The sequence below is a fragment of the Colobus angolensis genome, unplaced genomic scaffold, assembly GCF_000951035.1.
Source record: "Colobus angolensis palliatus isolate OR3802 unplaced genomic scaffold, Cang.pa_1.0 Scaffold48, whole genome shotgun sequence".
Classification (NCBI taxonomy): Eukaryota; Metazoa; Chordata; class Mammalia; order Primates; family Cercopithecidae; genus Colobus; species Colobus angolensis.
The window spans coordinates 7,785,336-7,804,918 of NW_012118265.1; the positions used below are offsets into that span (position 1 = coordinate 7,785,336).

The 19,583-nt window shown below is 39.7% G+C and overlaps 1 protein-coding gene across 3 annotated transcripts in view; it reads left to right on the forward strand.

The window, feature by feature from the left end:
- The window catches only part of ARHGEF26 (Rho guanine nucleotide exchange factor (GEF) 26), a 138,933-nt gene that overhangs the window by 50,467 nt on the left and 68,883 nt on the right, over positions 1-19,583 (forward strand). The window lies entirely within an intron of this gene.

Consider the following 19,583-nt stretch of genomic DNA (forward strand, 5'->3'; position numbering starts at 1 on the left):
CTAGTAGCCAGGAAAGACTTGTGGGAAATATACTTTATATTTTAGAACAGTTTTAGGTTATAGGAAAATTGAGCAGAAAGTACAGAGTTCTCATGTACCCCCTGATACTGCTCTTCTACGCAACACAGCTTCTACCCTACTATCAACAGCCTACACCAGAATGGTACATTTGTTGTAATTGATGAAGCTACATTGACACATCACTATTACCTAAAGTGCATAATTTACATTATGGTTTGCTCTTGATGTTCTACACTCTATGGGATGGGTAAATGTATACTGGCATGTATTCTCTATTATAGTATCATACAGAATAGTTTCACTGCTCTAAATATCCTCTGTGTTCTACCTATTCATCCCTTCTTCCCTCCCTTTAAGCCCCTGGCAACCAGTGATCTTTTTAATTATGTCTATGGCTTCACCTTTTCTAATACTATTGAGTTTTGCAGTGTTATTTGTCCCTTGTCCCACATAGCCTTTTGATATGGCTATGAGACATAAAAGGCACTGTGGAATAGGCAGATAAATAGGTTTGGATTTGGGCCATTTGAAAACTGGAGACATATTTGGGAGTGGTTAGCACATAGATGGCATTTCAAGCAATGGTACTGAATGAGATTGCTGGAGAAATACTAGAGATAGAGAAGAAAAAGTTGATCACCAAGCCCTGGGGCCTTCCAACACTAAGATATTGAGAAGATCGGGATGGGGGAGGACTGGCCAAGAATGCCGAGAAGGAGAAGCCAGTGGGAGTAGAAGGAAACCCAGGAGTATGGTGTGCTCTAGAAGGCAAGCAAGATGTAAGTTTTTTTCTTCTTCTTCCACATTTATAAAGGAAGAAATCCACATGCCTTAAGAATGGTTTCAATCTCTTGTCGCGCTCTTTTGAAGATCAATATTTTGCGCCGTGCCAGTGAGATACAGAGTTGTAGACAGGAAAGGCTCTGCACAAGAAGCAGGTGCGTCGGACTCATTTGAGGTGTCATCAATGTAAAAAAATACCTTTTTGGAACCCTGGAGTTGTAGCATGCCTCTGTGCCTTCCAGAAGATTATCAGAGTAATCAGCATCACTTCCAAAGAAGTGAAAAGTGAAGAGGAGGTCGAGCACTTCACTCTAAATGGCGGTAGATGCTGTTGAAGTTTCACAGTAACTGTGGAAAGTGGATGAGTCTTCTGCTCTGGTTTGTTTTCAGAATGTAGAAAGCACAGGTTGTGTGTAGAAGGCACAGGCTTTGTGTCTCTTCGTAGGCCAGTCTAGGAAGAGCCAGCCATGGCCAGGCACCGTGATGCACACCTGTAATCCTAGCACTTTGGGAGGACAAGGTGGGTGGATTGCTTGAGTCCAGTGGTTCAAGACCAGCCTAGCCAACATGGCAAACCCCATCTCTACTAAAAATACAAAAATTAGCCAGGCGTGCTGGTGTGCGCCTGTAGTCCCAGCTACTCTGTAGATCGAGACATAAGAATCGCTTGAACCCAGGAGGTAGAGGTTGCAGTAAGCTGAGATCACACGACTGCATGCTAACCTGGGCAACAGAGCAAGACTCTGTCTTAAAAAAAAAAAAAAAAAAGGAAGAGCCAGCCATATAGAACAGATACATTCATTCTAAGGGGAACATGTTCATCCCCAATATGTTTCTTCTTACAAAATAAATATCCAAGGGGTTTTTTTGGATCATTTATAGTGATTTGATTTATAAAAATAATTAGCTTTATAAACATAAATTGCATAAATAATGCCCCCATTTTATAACTTAAAGTTGTCATTATAGAAGGGACAGGCTGTGCTGTACAATTGTTGACTTTGAAGTAAAATGCTTATTAAGGATCATAAGTACCAATTATCACATATGTTGTAGCCAAAATCAACATTTGAGAAATGGTTAAGGTTTTACAGAAACGTTTGCTTTATTGTCAGAATATAGTATATTCAGTCAAGTACTATTAATACCTTCTCATAATCTTAATTATGCCATTTCGAGGGAATTTATTAGCAAGGTTTCCATGGATTCTTCTTTGCATTACCCTCCACTCCTGCCACCTCCCCCACCCCATCTGCAGCCATCCACCTAAAAATTCATTATGTTACTGCCTTGGACTTTTGCCAATATAGTATAAGTAATTGGATTTAGCTTCTGTTATAGTTTCATCTGTCTCAGATTATGAATATAAGTTGGTAAGATTTTCTGCCAATTTTAATTCACCAAGATTGCATTAAAATTATGAAGAGATGATTGAATGTAATTTTTCTTCCCTTTACTCCTTCTCTATTTGAACTGTAAAAGTTCTCAATTAATTACAGTTCTTACAGAGATATCAAGTATTGCAATTTGCAAACTCCGAAGCCTTTATAATGAAAGATAAACATTTTACAACCATACATTTGTCAACGTTTGCTGCTAATTGCAGCAATTAATTTGTTCTTTAACGCTTAATGTTTTATAGGTTAATGAAAGCTGGCATTCTCTTCCCTCTTTATGTTAATATGGGAAGCTTTTCAGGGGTAGGGAACAGATTGATAAATGCATAAAACTATTTTTGCAATCTATTGCTTGTCTTAGCAACTAAATGAAAACCAGACGTTGCAGAGTTTTGCTTATTCTTTTCTCTGCATATGTAGAGTGGAGGCCTGCAGGTTCCTGACAAACAAGAGCAGAAGTTTGATGAGTTCCTAAAAGCTCAATTTGTTTCTAAATAAAACATAAATTTGGAGGGTTGAAATGAGTGATTTCAGAAACCTTTTTGGCGTGGATGAAAATTAGCATCTTCTCAGGTATTTCTTAAATGCCTTGTCATTTGAAGATGATAATAGTATCTACCACCATTTATTCAGCCCAGTGTGCTGAGTACTGTGGTAAGTTCTTTTAGTACTTTATGTTATTTAATCCTTGCTGCAACCTATGAAGGATATAGTATTATCTTTTTTAGCAGATGAGAAACAGAGATTAAATAAGTTGTATCCAAGAAAGTAAGTACTCAGATACTAAGTAGAGGCCAGAATTCAGACAAGATCTGACTCCAGAGCTCTCTCTACAGGGAGACAAGTTCAAATACCTGCCCTGGCAGCCAGGCCATGTCGCTGAGTGAAGTACAATGTGTGTGAGATGGGTCTGAGTAGTGGGATCACCATAACCTGGGCTGTGAGTATAGCGCCAGTCATTCCAGCCATGGTAGAATGAGTTCAGTGTTGCCAGATCTATTGATGTTTCAGAAAAAGTGGGAACTCTAGATGTGTGGGTACAGTTCCTTAATTTTTAAATGTTTGGAGCTATTTTAGGTTTTTAAAATACACGTGTAGGGCAGTTTCAATCCACCAGCCATCCATTTGAGAGCTCTGAAGCACTGTGTTGGCTTGATCTTTTGGTCTGAATTAGCTTGATACAATGACTGGGGCTTGTGCCTATGCATCAGGTGGCAGTCTTGAAGTTCCTCAGAGAGCCTCTCTACAGATTCAGCAGGGGTTGGAGGGAAGAAGGGAAAATATATTGTAATGAATTATATTAACAAATACTAATATTATGTAATTTGAGGCATTGAGGAAATACAATTATACAACTTTCAGTGATAAAGCATGCTGATCTTTCCTTCATTTTCATTCCTGTTAAAATTAATTGGACAATCAGTTAAATAATATGCCTTTGTCAGATTTTTTATATTAGAGCACTTAAAGGATCAGGTAGATTTCTTTTTTATAGTATTAATACAGAAGTAAAAACAAAGTAACCTTTCTTTAAAAGAATGAGGAAATATTTACATATATATACACACTCTTTTTTTCTGAATTAAAAAATAATTATGAAATTTGAGTTGGCTTGGCAAAGAAAATGAGAAAATGCTTAAAATTAGACAATATATAGATAAATATACTTTTTATAAGCATTGCAAAGAAAAATGATGAAGGAGACTATTTTTATGTTCAATCTCTAACTGTCCTTGACATAGTATAAGTGCCCTCAGCATGCAAGTCATGATTTACTATGAGTGGGTCTCCTGTATATAATGCTTTTAGCCTCTATGTTTAAAAAAAAAAAAATGAATTTACCATTCTATCATAAGACTAGAGGGTAAAGTTCAGATTTTGAAAGTCTAAGAAAATGTGATGGCATCCCATTCATCTTGTATTAAAGGTTCTATAAACCATAATGGTTAGATCTTTGACCTCTGTTCCTACACCTGTAGCTAGTCCTAAATCAAAATGTTGAAGCCTGACTTGGGCTGCACATGGAACTCAGTGTGGAAGCTGCATATTGTAGGCTATTTCTACTGTTGGAGAGGGAGGGCAGGCATCCTGGTAACTCTTTTTACCTTTTCATATGTTCATTAACTTTCCAAGGAAATGAAATGCTTTCCTCTTCTTTTTCTGTTAAACTTCAAGCTAGTGTTAAAAAAGTGCAAGGAATTAATGGACCAAACCCTGGAGATTTGTAAAAGAAAAACCTTTAAAATTGTATTTTCAAAAATCTTGAGTCCTTTTAACATTCCTTTGGATAATTTAGTAAAGATAAATCATACTTACTTTTTCATGAAGCTAATTGCCTCTGGTATGTATCTCCTGAGAAATACTCATTTACAAATTAGAGCCTACAAATGATTTTTGTTTCAAAGACCACTTCCCGGGGAACAATTCTCAATAACTGAAGGAGGGTGTTTTAGTTCCCCCTTCAAAGGAAAGTATTGGCACTGTATGTTTTGTTTTGTTTTACGAAGAAGCCAGATGGTATTTATTTTGCATAGCTGTAATAAGTTCTAAGGAAAGCACTTGGAAATGGTACTAATGTTTAATGGAAAGATGTATAAACCCACTTGGGAACTGTAAAGCATTATGCAGGGTATAGTTTAGCTATTGCATATAATAACAGGTAATCATTCTATGCTGGCTTTGTTCTTAGCCCAGGTGCCAACTCATTTTGGGGCTCTGACATTTTATAGAAACCAGAGTAGCTGCTGACAACTCAAACAGTCGTGTTACCCTGGCAGGGCCTGGATCCCACAGTCTAGCTATCCAGTGGTGCCTACCTTCTGTTCTGCAGGTATATCTTTCTCCATCCCTTTTAAACTGGAGACTATCACCCTGTGAAGGGATCACAGTGCAGCTTTCCCCTGAGTAAATGACAAATAGGCAGTTTCTTTAGTATTTTTCACATTCCTGCACCTGGCTGGGAGCCAGCTCTGCTTTTGTGGCAGAAAGTGAGGATAGAGAGAATGTTTGGGAGCCAGTCTTTGGTAGGGAAGTGACAAAATGCAAGGGTACATGTATATGGGCCAAAGTTAAGATGAACTTTTTTTTGGTAGTTTTCACTGTAACTATTAAGAGGCAATTAAAAAAAGATGTAACGTTAGAAAATGACAAAGTCCCAGAAGGTGTAATGATTACTTACAAATCAACTGCTCTGGGTCCTGGTGAGTGACATAGTCCTGGTGAGTGACATAGTTGTGGTTATCAGTGTCAACATCCTTCGCAAGCAATGAAAGAAGATTTCGCAGTGACTCTGCCTCACAGGATGTAGGTGGGTCCAGGCATTTAGGCTGGCTGGGAGGCATACCGTGGCTGAGAGGTGGTTGGAAAGAACTAAGATGAGGCGGCTCTATGTGCTTTACATAGAGGGTGTTGTATAGTTAGAAGCAAGTAGTTAGAAACTCGGGAAGGGGAACATCACACACTGGGGCCTATCATGGGGAGGGGGGAGTGGGGAGGGATTGCATTGGGGAGTTATACATGATATAAATGATGAATTGATGGGTGCTGACGAGTTGATGGGTGCAGCACACCAACATGGCACAAGTATACATATGTAACAAACCTGCACATTATGCACATGTACCCTAGAACTTAAAGTATAATAAAAATAAAAAAATAAAAAAAAAAGAAATTCGGGTTGAAAAGCCGGGTCTGATGTTTCAGAGAAAAAGGGTAATGAGGCCAGAGACATTTTTAGAAGCAGATTTTGATAGATTCCTTTTACCTTTAAAAAAAAAAAATATATATATATATCTTTTTATGAGATGAGGTTTTCCTGTATTGCCCAGGCTAGTCTCAAACTCCTGGGCTCAAACAATCTTCTCGCTTCAGCCTCCTGAGTAGCTAAACTTATAGGCATACACCTCTGTGTCTGGCTTGGTCGTTTCTCTAAAAGGGGACTGATGCAAGAATAAAAGGGAGAAGAGTAAATACCATAAAAAGTCCATTGCAGAATATGTGTGTTTCAGAGCCAGGGTAGAGAAATGAGACAAGTAAGGGGTGCATGTATGAAACAGAACATTGGTGAAATGCGAGTGTTTATAGTTTACAAAGTATGACTGGCAGCAGGAAGCATAGATTTAAGAATACACATGCTATAGAAATTTCCCTAAAGAAATAACATATTTTATAATTCTAAATTTACTGTTATTAAAGTTAGAGGCTGCCAGCACCTTGGTTATGGTCAAATGCCAGGTAAGATTTTGGGATAGGAAACATTTGACCCTTGTGGACTAAATTGATATGCATTGGACCTCTCCAAAAGCCTTTGAAGAGGGTATAAAAGCAAACTTTCCTTAGCTTCCTATAAGTGAAACCATTATTTCCTCTTACCAGTGTACCTTGCATGGTGATTAAGCAGAAGGATAACAGTTGGGATGTGTTAAAGACTGTGCAGGACCGGCTTTAGTGTGGACATAACTGTCTCTAATTCCCTGGTGTGACTGGGGTGGGGGGCATTCTGGCTAAATTCCCTCTCACTGACCTTACAAAGATGCCTAACATTCCACATCTCTCAGCCATTTAGATCTATAGAGTGGTTTCGATTCCATCAGGCCTGGAATTCCCTGAAGGCACTTTAGGGTCTGCCAATTTGGGTGTCAGGGAAGCCAAATAACTGGGCCCTGGGCCTCCTGACCCTACTACAAGCAGAACAGCTCTCTTTTATTGTGGAAGTTTTGGGACTTTTTGTAAGATTCACTTGAGAAGGGATGAAACACATACAAAATCCACTATCTGGGGAAGCAGGAAAAGAGAGCACTCTGTTTGTGAACAGAACTAGCTGATACAAGCCCCGGCCTTCCATCCATTTCTCTAGCTGTTGCACTTCCTATTAAAAGGACTTTATTGGCCGGGCGCGGTGGTGGCTCACACCTGTAATAATCCCAGCACTTCGGGAGGCCAAGGCAGGCAGATCACGAGGTGAGGAGTTCGAGACCAGCCTGGCCAACATGGTGGTGAAATCCCATCTCTACTGAAAATACGAAAATTAGCCTAACATGGTGGCAGGCACCTGTAATCGTAATCCCAGCTACTCGGGAGGCTGAGGCAAGAGAATTGCTTGAACCCGGGAGGTGGAGGTTGCAGTGAGCCAAGACCATGCCGTTGCACTCCAGCCTGGTCGACAGAGCGAGACGCCATCTCAAAATAAACAAAAAACAAGCTTTATTGAGATCACAATTCATATGCCATACAAATAACCCATTTAAATTGTATAATTTAGTGATTTTTAGTATAGTCACAGATCATGCAACCATCACCACAGTTTTACGATTTCATCACCTCCAAAAGAAATACCCTACCCATTAGCACTCACTCCCCATTTCCCACCACACTTCCCCTGCCCTAGGCTGCCACCAATCTACTTTCTGTTTCTATGGATTTGACTGTTCTGGATATTTCATATTAATAGAATATATAAATGTGGTCTTTTATGACTGCTTTCTTTTATCTAGCATAAGGTTTTTCAAGGTTTATCCATATTGTAATGTGTAAGTAAGTACTTTTCATTGCTGAATAATACATTATTGTATGGATGTGTCACATTTTATTTATCTACTCATTAACTGGTGGATATTGGGTTCTATTTTTTATTTTAAATTATGCTGCTATGAACATTTGTGTTCAAGTTTTTGTGCTTTAGATTTTTATTTCCCCCTGGTATATACTTAGGAGTGGAATTGAAGGGTCATATGGAAACTATGTTTAACATTTTGAGGAACTGCCGGCCTCTTCTTAAGTGGATGATATGTGTAGACTTGCAGCTGGCCTCTTTACCACCTTTGCACCTCAGTTCAGTCTTTTCCAGCCCTGCATCCTGCCCTTCACCCTGCTCCCTCCAGGGTTACTTTCCTAAAATACCAGAAACCCTAGTGGTTCTCTTGTTACTTCGAAATGAACTGAAGCTCCCTAATAGGGCATTTCAAGTTCTGCACAGTCTAGGCCCAGGCTATGTTTATAATTTCATTTAATAGTAATTTCCAAGTTCTTGTGTAGATGTTTTGTTATACAAGCACTAGATGTTTCATTATACAAGTCAGTGATTATTAAACTTCTTTTTGTTATGGACCCCTTTGAAAATCTTCCAATAGCCATATGTTTCTTGCTTCCTCAAAAAAAAAAAAAATATATATATATATGTGTGTATATATATATATGCATGTATAATTGTACTGACACAACAAACCTGGCATGCAACTTCAGAGAGCTTGTGATTGCTCTGACACCATTAGCAAACTGTGAAGTTCACCAACACATTGCCTGGGCATAATCTGAGTATTCTGTCTTTGTTCAAACTACTCTCTCACCTCTCTCCTCCCTTTTCTCCTGCCTTCCTCCTTCCTGCTGATTGCCTAATGAGAAGCTTTCTTGCTTTTTAGAGTATCTTTCAGAGAATCTGCTGGAAAGGAAAGTGGTTTAACTCCTTTTTCCACCATTGCTGCTTCACAAATTGTTTATGCAGTCCTGCAGCAGAGCCCTGAGGGAATTGAACAGGGAGGGCTAGCCTCTCTGAGAACTAGATGGTGAGTGCCGTGAAGGCAAAGACTTTTGTTGGAATTGTCTTGGGCTGTGTGTTTTATAAGTCTAGAATAGAGCCTGGCATATAATAGGCATTCACTAAGTAGTCACTGAAAATTCTTTCAGGGTAGGGAAGGGAATTGGGTCTGGAACCATCAGCTTTCTGGGATGGATGAAGCTATATAGTAGGGCCTAGGAGTAAAAAGGGACCCGTATGCAGATACTGGATGTTGGTTATTAGGAACGGAACAAGAGGTTAGAAGAGAGTTTCTAAAACAGATTAAGAGGATGTATTAGTTTTCTATTGCTGCTGTAACAAATTACCACAAACTTAGTGGTTTAAAACAACACAAATTTATTCTTTTGCAATTCTGAAGGTGGGAAGTCTGAAATCAGTTTCACTGGGCTAAAGTTACGGTGTCACTAGGCTGTTTCCTTCTGGAGGCTCTAGGGGAGAATCCGTTTTCTTGCCTTTTCCAGCTTCTACAAGTCACCTTTGTATCTTGGCTTATGAATTTTTCTGTCTTCAAAACCTACTGCTTACCATCTTCTCTCTGATTTCTACTTTTCTGACTCTTATCCTCCTGCCCCCCTCTTATAAGGACCTCTATGATTACTTTAAGCCCACCTGCATAATCCAGGATGATTTTCCCATCTCAGTCTCATTAATCACGTCTGTAAAATCACTTTTACCATGTTAGATAACATACTCACAGGACATGGACATTTTTGAGATGATGGACATAAATAATAGACGTGTACATGGCCATAATTTAGCCTACCACAGGGGGCTCTAAAAATAAACATGGGCCGGGCGCGGTGGCTCAAGCCTGTAATCCCAGCACTTTGGGAGGCCGAGACGGGCGGATCACGAGGTCAGGAGATCGAGACCATCCTGGCTAACACGGTGAAACCCTGTCTCTACTAAAAATACAAAAACTAGCCGGGCGAGGTGGCGGGCGCCTGTAGTCCCAGCTACTCGGGAGGCTGAGGCAGGAGAATGGCGTAAACCCGGGAGGCGGAGCTTGCAGTGAGCTGAGATCCGGTCACTGCACTCCAGTCCGGGCGACAGAGCGAGACTCCACCTCAAAAAGAAAATAAATAAATAAAATAAACATGACGCCCTTTGTGTTTTTGCCAAGTGTGTCTGTGCCTTGCTCAGGGCTTCTTAATTGTGACATGACTTCATCCTCGCAATGATTACACTAAGGCCAAGGACAGTATTTGCATGTAAAATGTTCCACCACTTCTCAGTTGCTGAGAACTGTTAGTTTTCCTTGGTTCATTTCTCTCCCACATGTAACTCACTGGGGTGGTACCAACACAAAGGACTTAAAAAGTTCTGTGCTGCATCCTCCTCTAATTTTGTCATTGATAAGTACCTACTAAATTTTTAAAAAGTTGATGAGAAAGTGTTTACCTGTGATTCTGAGCAGATCTGCTATATGACAGGATTATGTTACACCTGCCCACCCGGACTTAATGGAAATACAGGATAGAAATGAGGCTTGCTGTCCTTGAACTGCATTAACTAGAAAATGAAGAAGCCTGCTGGCATTATTTAAAAGACATGTGAATTCTATGAATTCATATGGGAGGGAAAGGCATTTTATTGCACTTTAAATGACGATTAATGTTAATGAGCATGTACCATGTGCCAGATCATGTTCTAGGCACTTAACATGTTTTAGCTCATTTAGTCAGCATGAGAACCTAATGAGATCATACCATTATATTCCCATTTTGCAAATAAGGAAATAAAGGCATGATGTGGGGATGTAAAATTGCCTACGGGTATATGGCTAATAAAAGAGGGAGCTGGGATTTGAACCCAGGTGGTTTGGCTCTAGAGTTTTCACTTGTAACCAGTACCCTGCTAACATTTCCCAAAGAGGTGGTGTGCATGGTACATAATTAGCCTTGCTAGTGCTACAGTATGTACAGTGTGGCAATCTGTGAAATGGACTTTGTCTGGAAGTGTATTCACTTATAGATATTATTATAGAGTTTACTCATGAGGTAACAGATCCCATCTCACCAATATGGAAGGAAAAGGAAAGCATAAAGTTTGAGAAAAAGAGAAGGTGGAAAGTCTGGTCTTTGGTGTTGAGGAGGTGATTTGGAAACCTAATAAGCATACTTTCCCTCTTTTCATTCTTTTATTCTCACTACCTTTGATTTACAAGACCTTTTCTTCCTGGCATGCTTCCTTTTTCTCTTGGTTGCCAGTGGTCTTTCTTGGGCCGATTACTGTCTATAGCAGGATGGTTGGCCCTGTCTTCTCCACTGAGTTGTTTGGTTTTAATAAATGAATAATGGAAATTTATCATTTCCAAATCTACTTAAAATCAGGGCAAGGACTTGTTTACCCCATACATCTTTTTATTCTGATGCTTTATTAATCCATGCTAATAATATTTAAAAAGAAAGTATTTTAAAGCTTTTGATTAAAGTTGAAGGGGAGGGTTGTGTGAAAGGGGTAAGCTGGAATCAGCTGCTTCATATAAGCTGGAGCAGGATTGGAAAATATCAGAAAGGAAGTGAAATTCTATTTCCCTCATGTAGACAAGCATCATTTTCCTTAGGATACTGTGGCTTAAGAAACTGACCTCTAGAGTTTTTCAAAATTCTGTACTCTGGTTCCATTTTTTGGTTTGTTTCTTTGTTTTGTTTTGTTTTAATGAAACTGATGGAAGCCATAGAAAGCATTTCTTATTTTTAGGAAGACAGCTTTCGGGGGGCATATTCAATAAAGAAAACCTGAGATTCAAGGATTTGGGGCTCACTTTGAATGTTATTTTTACCGTTGGCTGAATTTGGATGTGAAGTATCATGGGCGCTCCCTGAAAAGGAATTGGAATAATAGTGCCCAAAGAGAAATGTGTTCTTTCCTGTACTGATTTTTATCCCAGAATGACCAGTCCACAATAGGAAAGGGGGCTTTGGCATGCAAAAACTTTTTTGTTTTATTTGACTTCATTCCAATATTCTGTAAATTCATTCTTGGTGCAGTTTCCAAGCAGCAACTAAGAATCCACATTCTCCCAGTTTGTTTATAATTTATTATTTATACCCCAACTGCATCCATAAAAGGCTCAAGGAAACTTACAATGAAATACATGTACTCAATGAGGCTGTTTAAATGGGAAACAAAACAAGGCAGAGAAGGCAGAGTTGAAGAGAGCAAGCATGCCTAGCCACTTCTGTTAGAGTTTCTATGAGTGAGGATTAAACAGCAATACCCTTCTGGGCAGCCAAAATGAAAAGGTCACATAATTGGTTTTATAGCAATCATATCCTAAAAGCAAATGTTCCTTAGAAGTCAGAAATCTTTCCTAGGATTTGAGTTTTCAAGAATTTTTGCCAGCAATGGATTAGCAAAACTGTTCTTGCAGATACAAACCCTGCATGGAGGATGCTGTGTACGGAGTGTAAACTTCCACACGTGATATTTGCCAGCCTGATTCTGACAGCTGGGAAAGCTGGCCTCTCCGCAGAGCTCACCCCCATCAGAAGTGATAATTTAATGTGGTTATTAAATCATCCTGGTAGATACTTGCTTTGTATTTTTTTCTCATTGTTCTCCTTGGAAGAATGCACTTTAATAGTGGGGCAAAGAAGAATGATAGGTACCTAGTATTGATTCATTCAGCACATCTATTGAGTGTTTACTCTTTGTTAGGCACTGGAGATCCTGGGGTGAACAGGCATACTTGTCTGTGTCTCCATGGTCATATATAAAATTAGGGGGCAGTTTTCATTAGATGGAGATTAATGGTTATATCCACATAAAAAATGTAATTATAAATTGAAAAACTCTCCATAATAACCCAGAGCATCTCAGGCCCAAGCATTCACAGACTCTTTTCTCTTCTAAGGATGTTGTGATAAGAGTGCTGGCATATGTTTTCTGTCATTCATTATCCCTATATCTGAGGAGTGTTATCCTCATTTCTGGGAGAAATTAAAATATGGGTGAATGCATTTGAGTAGCACAGAAACAAAAGAATCAAGTCTGCAGGTTACCATGGGAACAAGTTCCTTTTTCTCCACTTTATTTCTGTGAAACAAGTTCAGATGATAAATACTTTAAATGGTCATTTTTAGGCAAAAACTCAGTCTTAATAGTATTAGAATTGCAAGGTCTTTTCTTTATATTGTTTTCCTATATTTGTATGGTCTTGTATATATTCCTTCTAGCAAATACATTATCAGTAAGAGGAAGGACTACGTACGTCGGAGCCTTAACTGATACAGAAGAGTTGAGGGGCACTTGGTTTTGTAGTTTCTCTGCCTCTCCTTCCCCGGGCTCCCACTCCACTCTCCTTCTCCTTTTTTGGGATTTGCCAGGTGCCTTGAACTGAAGGTGTCTGTGCAGAGCTGGATTTAAACCTAAGCAGGCTCTGTGTTGTGTGGTATTAAGGCTAAGAAAACCCTTTGATTCAAAGTCCTGAAAATACCCTTAGCTTGTGTATTTTACCTCAGTCTTTTCTGCTGTTTATCCAGGCTGATCTTTAAGGTTTAACAGGATGACAAGAATTGTTTAACAAAAATTATCCTAGAGATTTTAAGGATCAAACAGTAGCTGTAAGAATGGGAACGAGAACTACCAGAGCATTTTTGTTTAGAACTTTTTTTTTCCCTCATGTCCCAAACCACTTTTAATTTCTTATCCTCTTATTATCAATCCAGAGATAAAATTTCAGAAGAAAAGGCTAAAATAGAATGTGAGAAGACATATAGTCTGCTGAAAAGGAAATCTCTTGAGACCTTTACCAGATCAGGATGTAGGTAGGATATTTTCTGATTGAGAAGCAACTGTCCTATACGTTTGTCAAATCAACACATTTCCTATCACTGTTAGTCTCTGGTGAAGGATTCATTGATGAGCTTCATCTTCTTCAGCATTGATTTTGATGTATCATTAATGGCTGCTTGGAGTGTAAACTGCATGTAGGCAGAGTTCCAGACAGTTACTGATACCTGCCATGGGTTAATGGCGGTGCGCTTGCCATGCTTTTACTCTCTCTGATCCAGTATGTCAAAAGAAACTGATGTCGACCTTCAGTGTCAATGTGACCACCAAAAAAATTCCAAATAAAGAAGCCCCAAATCTCACTTACTGGCAGCAGATATAAATTCATTTTGGTAGAGTACAGAACGTTCTGTATTAGGAAAGTATTTCCAGCAGCACATAGTTTGCTGCCACTTATCCGGAATATTTCTTTGTTTAGTGAAGATATTTTATTATATAACAGCAACGTAGACATGTAAAACCTGCCTGGTATGTTACAAGTCTCCAGCCTAAGTGAATGTGACCTTCTCTGGTAGGATAATGCAGCCATTTAGATTGACAGCTCATTTAAGTGAGGGAGACGTCCAGGAATGATTTCAGTTTGCTTTAGGCAGATGGATATTAATGAAGTAAAAGTACCTTGTAAGGATGCCATTCTGAGGAGAGCACAGGACAGCGGCATTGATTATAACCAGAGCTCCTTTTTTCCTGTGTTTCCAGAGCTAGAACGCTGAGGGCTGAGCTGCTTAGCCTCCCTGGCATCCTCCTGAATTGGATAGGGGAGGGGCTGGTCTGGCAGGTTTTTCAGAAAATGCAGCTGGCGTTGAAGAAACTCAGATTGGACTTGGTCTCACTTTAGTAATCCTAATTGAAGAATTGTAAAGACTTGTGCTGGGAGTTTGTGTCTCCATAGGTGGCCCTTCCTGTACCTAGTGCAGTTCTGGGAAACCAACTTGTGGTCAATTATATATATGTTGACTTATCAGTGATAAAAGCAAGGTAGAGACTGACCACTTTAAAAGCAAGACAGAGACTGACCCAATTTGTGGTTATTACTCTCTCAGTAAAATAATAATAGAACAAAATTCTTTTACATGTTTCACCTGTATCATTTTCTATTTAAAACAATACATTTCATTTGTTTATATATTCACTTATCAAATATTTGACTGTCTCCTATATTCCAGGTACTGTGGCCAGGTCTGGGGTGTGTGTGTGTGTGTGTGTGTTTGTGTATACACATACTATATATATACACACACACACTATATATATGTATGTACACACAATATATATATACACACACACTATATATATATATATAGATACAGTAGTGAACACAACAGACATGGCCCCATCTTCTAGACTTTGCTAAGAGAGACAAAAGTAAACAAAAATTATAAAAGAATTAATTACCATCATAGCAGGTACACTGAAGAAAAAGTATGGGGGTTTATGAAGTCGTAGAACCAGAGAGCTTAGCCTATCCCAGTAGGGTCAGGGAAAGCTTCCTGGAAGAGATGAAATTTAATCTGATACATGAAGGATGAGTGGGATTCATGAGGCAAAAAGGGGAGCGAGAATAGGAGGGCCAAAATGAATAACCCCCAGAGGGCTTCACAGGGCACCCGTAAACCAGTATTTGATCACACTGTGTCAGCCAGGACCAGAGCACATTGCTGGCTGTGATTCTCCTGATTATCTTTCTTGGAGGCTGAACCTAATATGGTTGCGGACCCGTCTGTTGTCTTCACATCTTGTCGTGGCATGGATCTTACTGTGAACGTCTGCACTCTGTTGATATCTGTAATTTATTTGCTGAGACTATTCAACATTAATCTTCTTGGAAAATGAACTCTTTCTTTTCAGTTCCAGCTGCTACTCTTCTTGCTGGATGTCTTCGTTGAGGGCTGGCCAGTAGTAACAGGTGGGCAAGATCAGCCTGCCGCTGAGAGCTGAGACTGCAGGTGTTTTGGTTCAAGCACAGGGTCTGGCTCTGGTTTCAAACTAAGTTGTGACTTAAGCACTCTTTGCCTTGGTTTTCTTATCTGTAAAATGGGTATAATGACCATCTCATAAAGCAGGCTCGCTGTTGGTTTTGTTTTTTTCCTCAAAAATGTAGTGCCACATTTAAGATCATCACATAATAAAGCAACCACAAAAGGCCTAAAGAAAATCCCTGCAGTTTTAAAAAATGTTAGACGAAAGCTTACTAGACCATAAGCAAGCTCCACATCAGGCTGTTTTTTCAAACATGGGTTTTAGCTGAATCTTGAACCTCCTGGGAGGTTGGCCTTGTATGTTTGATAGGACCATTGTCTGCACAGCTGAGGAGCTCACCTGGGCAGACTGCAATCATTTAAAGCACTCGTTTGACGTATGGGTGTGAGTTTCCTTGTGATGGTGAGTTGACAGTCAAACAGGGCTAACTTGTGTTTCTGGTTAGGAGAGAATGTTTCTAGGCAGCTTTTCCTGGTCCACAGAGGGTTTCTCTTTAGGGGTGAGATTGGAAATGCTTTAGGGGGAAAAAAAGATAAAGGTTGTGTAACATGGTTGGTTATAAAACATGAACATCTTGGTAATACTACAAAGAGGAAATAATGAAAGTATACCCCAGAAAAAAATTCATAGAACTTAAATACATATTTCCATTAAAAAGTTGTCCTCCCAGTAGGCCCAGATTATTTCATTCAAGTTTCATCCAGGGAACCAGAATACTTTTACTTTTGCTTCAGATTTGATTTGATTCACCAGCAGTCTTGGTTCCCGAAATCATACCTCATGTTTTAGAAATACTTTCTTGGTCTTTTTGTAGCTAGCTCACTTAGTAAAGTATGCAAATTTCCCAGAATAACCAGTAGATCATTTAACATAGAAAGCTTTAAATTATGTCTTAATTACATCATTGTAAAAATAAAAGATGGATGGTTTGGTTTATATTGAAGTAAGTAGCATAAACAGATATTTAATTAGTACCTTCTTTTTAATATTGTACTTTGGCAAAACTTTTACAGTAATAAATGAAATTTTCTTTTTCATTGAGAAAAGCCAAGTTACTGTTGTTTTTGGTTATATAGTTGCATTCCTTCAGGCTGGTAACAGTGTAAGCTAAAGACAAATTGTAAGAGATACTTGCCTCAAGATATTTATATTCTAGAATTACATGATAATGGCCTTACAAATGGTTTCTTCTTTTTTCGATTTTCTTTGAACAATTTTCTATACATTTGCATTACAAAACAGTTGTACGAATATTTCATATTTACGTGAAAACCAGCTAGAAATCAAGTAGTCTCAACTATACAGTACCTAGAATTCACATTCCTCTGAATTCTCACAGATGTGTATTTTTAGCTGTCCATTAGACATCTCCAAGGCAAAATTAAATGGAGCTCTTCCTGCTTCTTCCCCCTCTTCCTGAATCTCTGTCTTCATTAATAGTCTAAGAACCCACTTTATTGCCCAGGTGGAAACCTTGACCGGAAATCTCAGCATCTTCCTTGACTTCCGATCTAACGAATTTCTTGAGTCTATTAATTTTATCTCCAGATTGTTACCCTACGCTGTGTCCTCTCTTGATTTTCCACTACTAGGCTTTATTGTTGACTTGCCCAGATTAGCCACCTAACCAGCCTGCTTGCCATCTGTCCCTCCCTGCTAGTAATCCATCCTTGCTCTGCTCCAGTTTTCTCGGATTGAGTGATTTATTGGCTTCCACACCTCCAGTGGTTTCTTACAGTCTGCAGATTAATCCTAAACTTTCCAGCACGCAGTCTAACCTTTGCAATTGAGCTCAAGCCTGCTCTGCAGTCTTCTTTCTGTGCCCTTGTTCCTCCTAGAGTCTATACCTCAGCTCCACTGAACTTTCCAGTTTCCCCAACCAGACCCACGTTGCTTCCTCTGCCCATTGTGCTTATCTCCCCTGCTCCCGTCATGTCATCCTTGGCAGTGATGATCCAGCTTACACGTGTCCTCACCTGTGCTTACCGTGGGGTTGGTTATTCTGCCCTCTGGAGTTTTCTTTCTAGGCCTCTTTATTTTTACTCACCATACTTCTGACACCAAATGTGTGATTTTTTTTTCTTATATCAACCAGTTCTCTAACCCTCGAGACACCAATTGTGTGTCCTACATTTCCAGGCCTACAATTTCAGTTCCGACATTAACCACCCTGAGTTTGCATCAGACTCCACAGGTTTAAGGTTTCAGCCCACAAAACTGCCCTCATTTAAGACAGCAGATGCAAACATTGGGTCCCCAGGTTACCCACACTTCTCTCCGACTTGGCTACGAAGTTGCAGGGGGATTTCCACAATCCACCACTCTTTCAGGCCCTGATACTTTGCTAAAATGATTCACAGAACTCAGGAAGGTACTCTGCAATTTCTGGTTTATTATATAGGGTACAACTCAAGAGCAGCCAAATACAAGGATTGTTACAGGGCAAGGCTGGAGAGGGTGTAGGTACTGCAGAGCACCTAGTCCCTCTCAGGGCCTGCTACCCTCCTAGCACCTCAGGGTGTTCATCATCCCTCCCTAACCCCATCAACTAAGGGTTATGATGGAGGCTCCATTACGTAGCCATAATTGATTAAATCATCGTTCCTTGACAATTGAACTCAAACTCTTCTCTTCTTATGACTGGAGGTAGGCGGGGATGGCTAAAAGTTCCAACCCTGCAATCCTTGCTTGGTCTTTCTGGCATGTGGAGAGCCATGCCGAAGCTATCTAAGGGCCCCTAGCTACCAGTCATCTCGCTGGCATACGAAAGACACTATCACTCTGGAGATTCCAGGTATTTCGGGAGCTGTGTTCCAAGAACCAGGGATGAAGACCAAATACTTATTATTTTATTATACCACACCTGTGTTTTAGATCCTCTGTTGTAATTGGCTGCATGCCTCCCATCAACCACTCCATTGCGAGTGTTGGGAGGGAAAGGATCATTTCTTACTCAATTTTGTTTAGTGAACTAACCTCTCCTTGGTATATAATTCAGCTTCTTCTGTTTTGGTTCAGGTATTATGCTATCATTTCTCTACACACTCTCAAACACACACACACACAGATACCTACACCCCCACACCCATACACATACTATTGCACAATGTGGTTAAAATTCCACCGATAGATGTATACCCCAGAGACTTGAAAACAGGCACACAAATAGATATTCGTATGCAAATGTTCATAGCAGCATTATTCCAGGTAGCCAAAAACTAGAAACTACCCAAGTCTCCATCAGCAGATGAATGGATAAACAATGGCTATCTATATGACATATATAATGATATATATCATATATATGTATATTATAGATACATATACTTGTTTGTGTGTATCTATTTAGGTGACCTTAAATTGCTATCTATTTATACACTAAATCTGGTAACACTGGCCGGGTGTGGTGGCTCACGCCTGTAATCCCAACACTTCGGGAGGCCAAGGTGGGTAGATCGGTTGAGGTCAGGAGTTTGAGACCAGCCCAGTCAATATGGTGAAACCCCATCTCTACTAAAAAATACAAAAATTAGCCAGGCCTGGTGGCACATGCCTGTAATCCCAGCTACTCAGGAGGCTGAGGCAGGAGAATCACTTGATCCTGGGAAGTGGAGATTGCAGTGAGGTGAGAGATAATGCCAGTGCACTCCAGCCTCGGTGACAGAGTGAGGCCCTTTCTCAGAAGAAAGAAAGAAAAGAAAGAAAGGAAAGAAAAGAAAGGAAAGAAAGAGAGAGGAAGGGAGGGAGGAAAGGAAGGAAGGAAGGAAGGAGGGAGGGAAGGAAGGAAGGAAAGAAAGAAGGAAAGCAGGGAGAAAAGAAGGGATTGGAGGGAGGAAGGGAGAGATTTAAATACCATTTATATTATCAGATTTAAAATAATATGATTATTTTTATTTTGAGAGAAAAAACCCTATAGTGTTAGATTTATTTCAGACTGTTGGTTTTTTTGTCTTTTTTTTTTTTAAATTTTTATTGAGACAGGGTCTCTGTTGCCAGGCTGGAATGCAGTGGCGCGGTCTTGGCTCACTGCA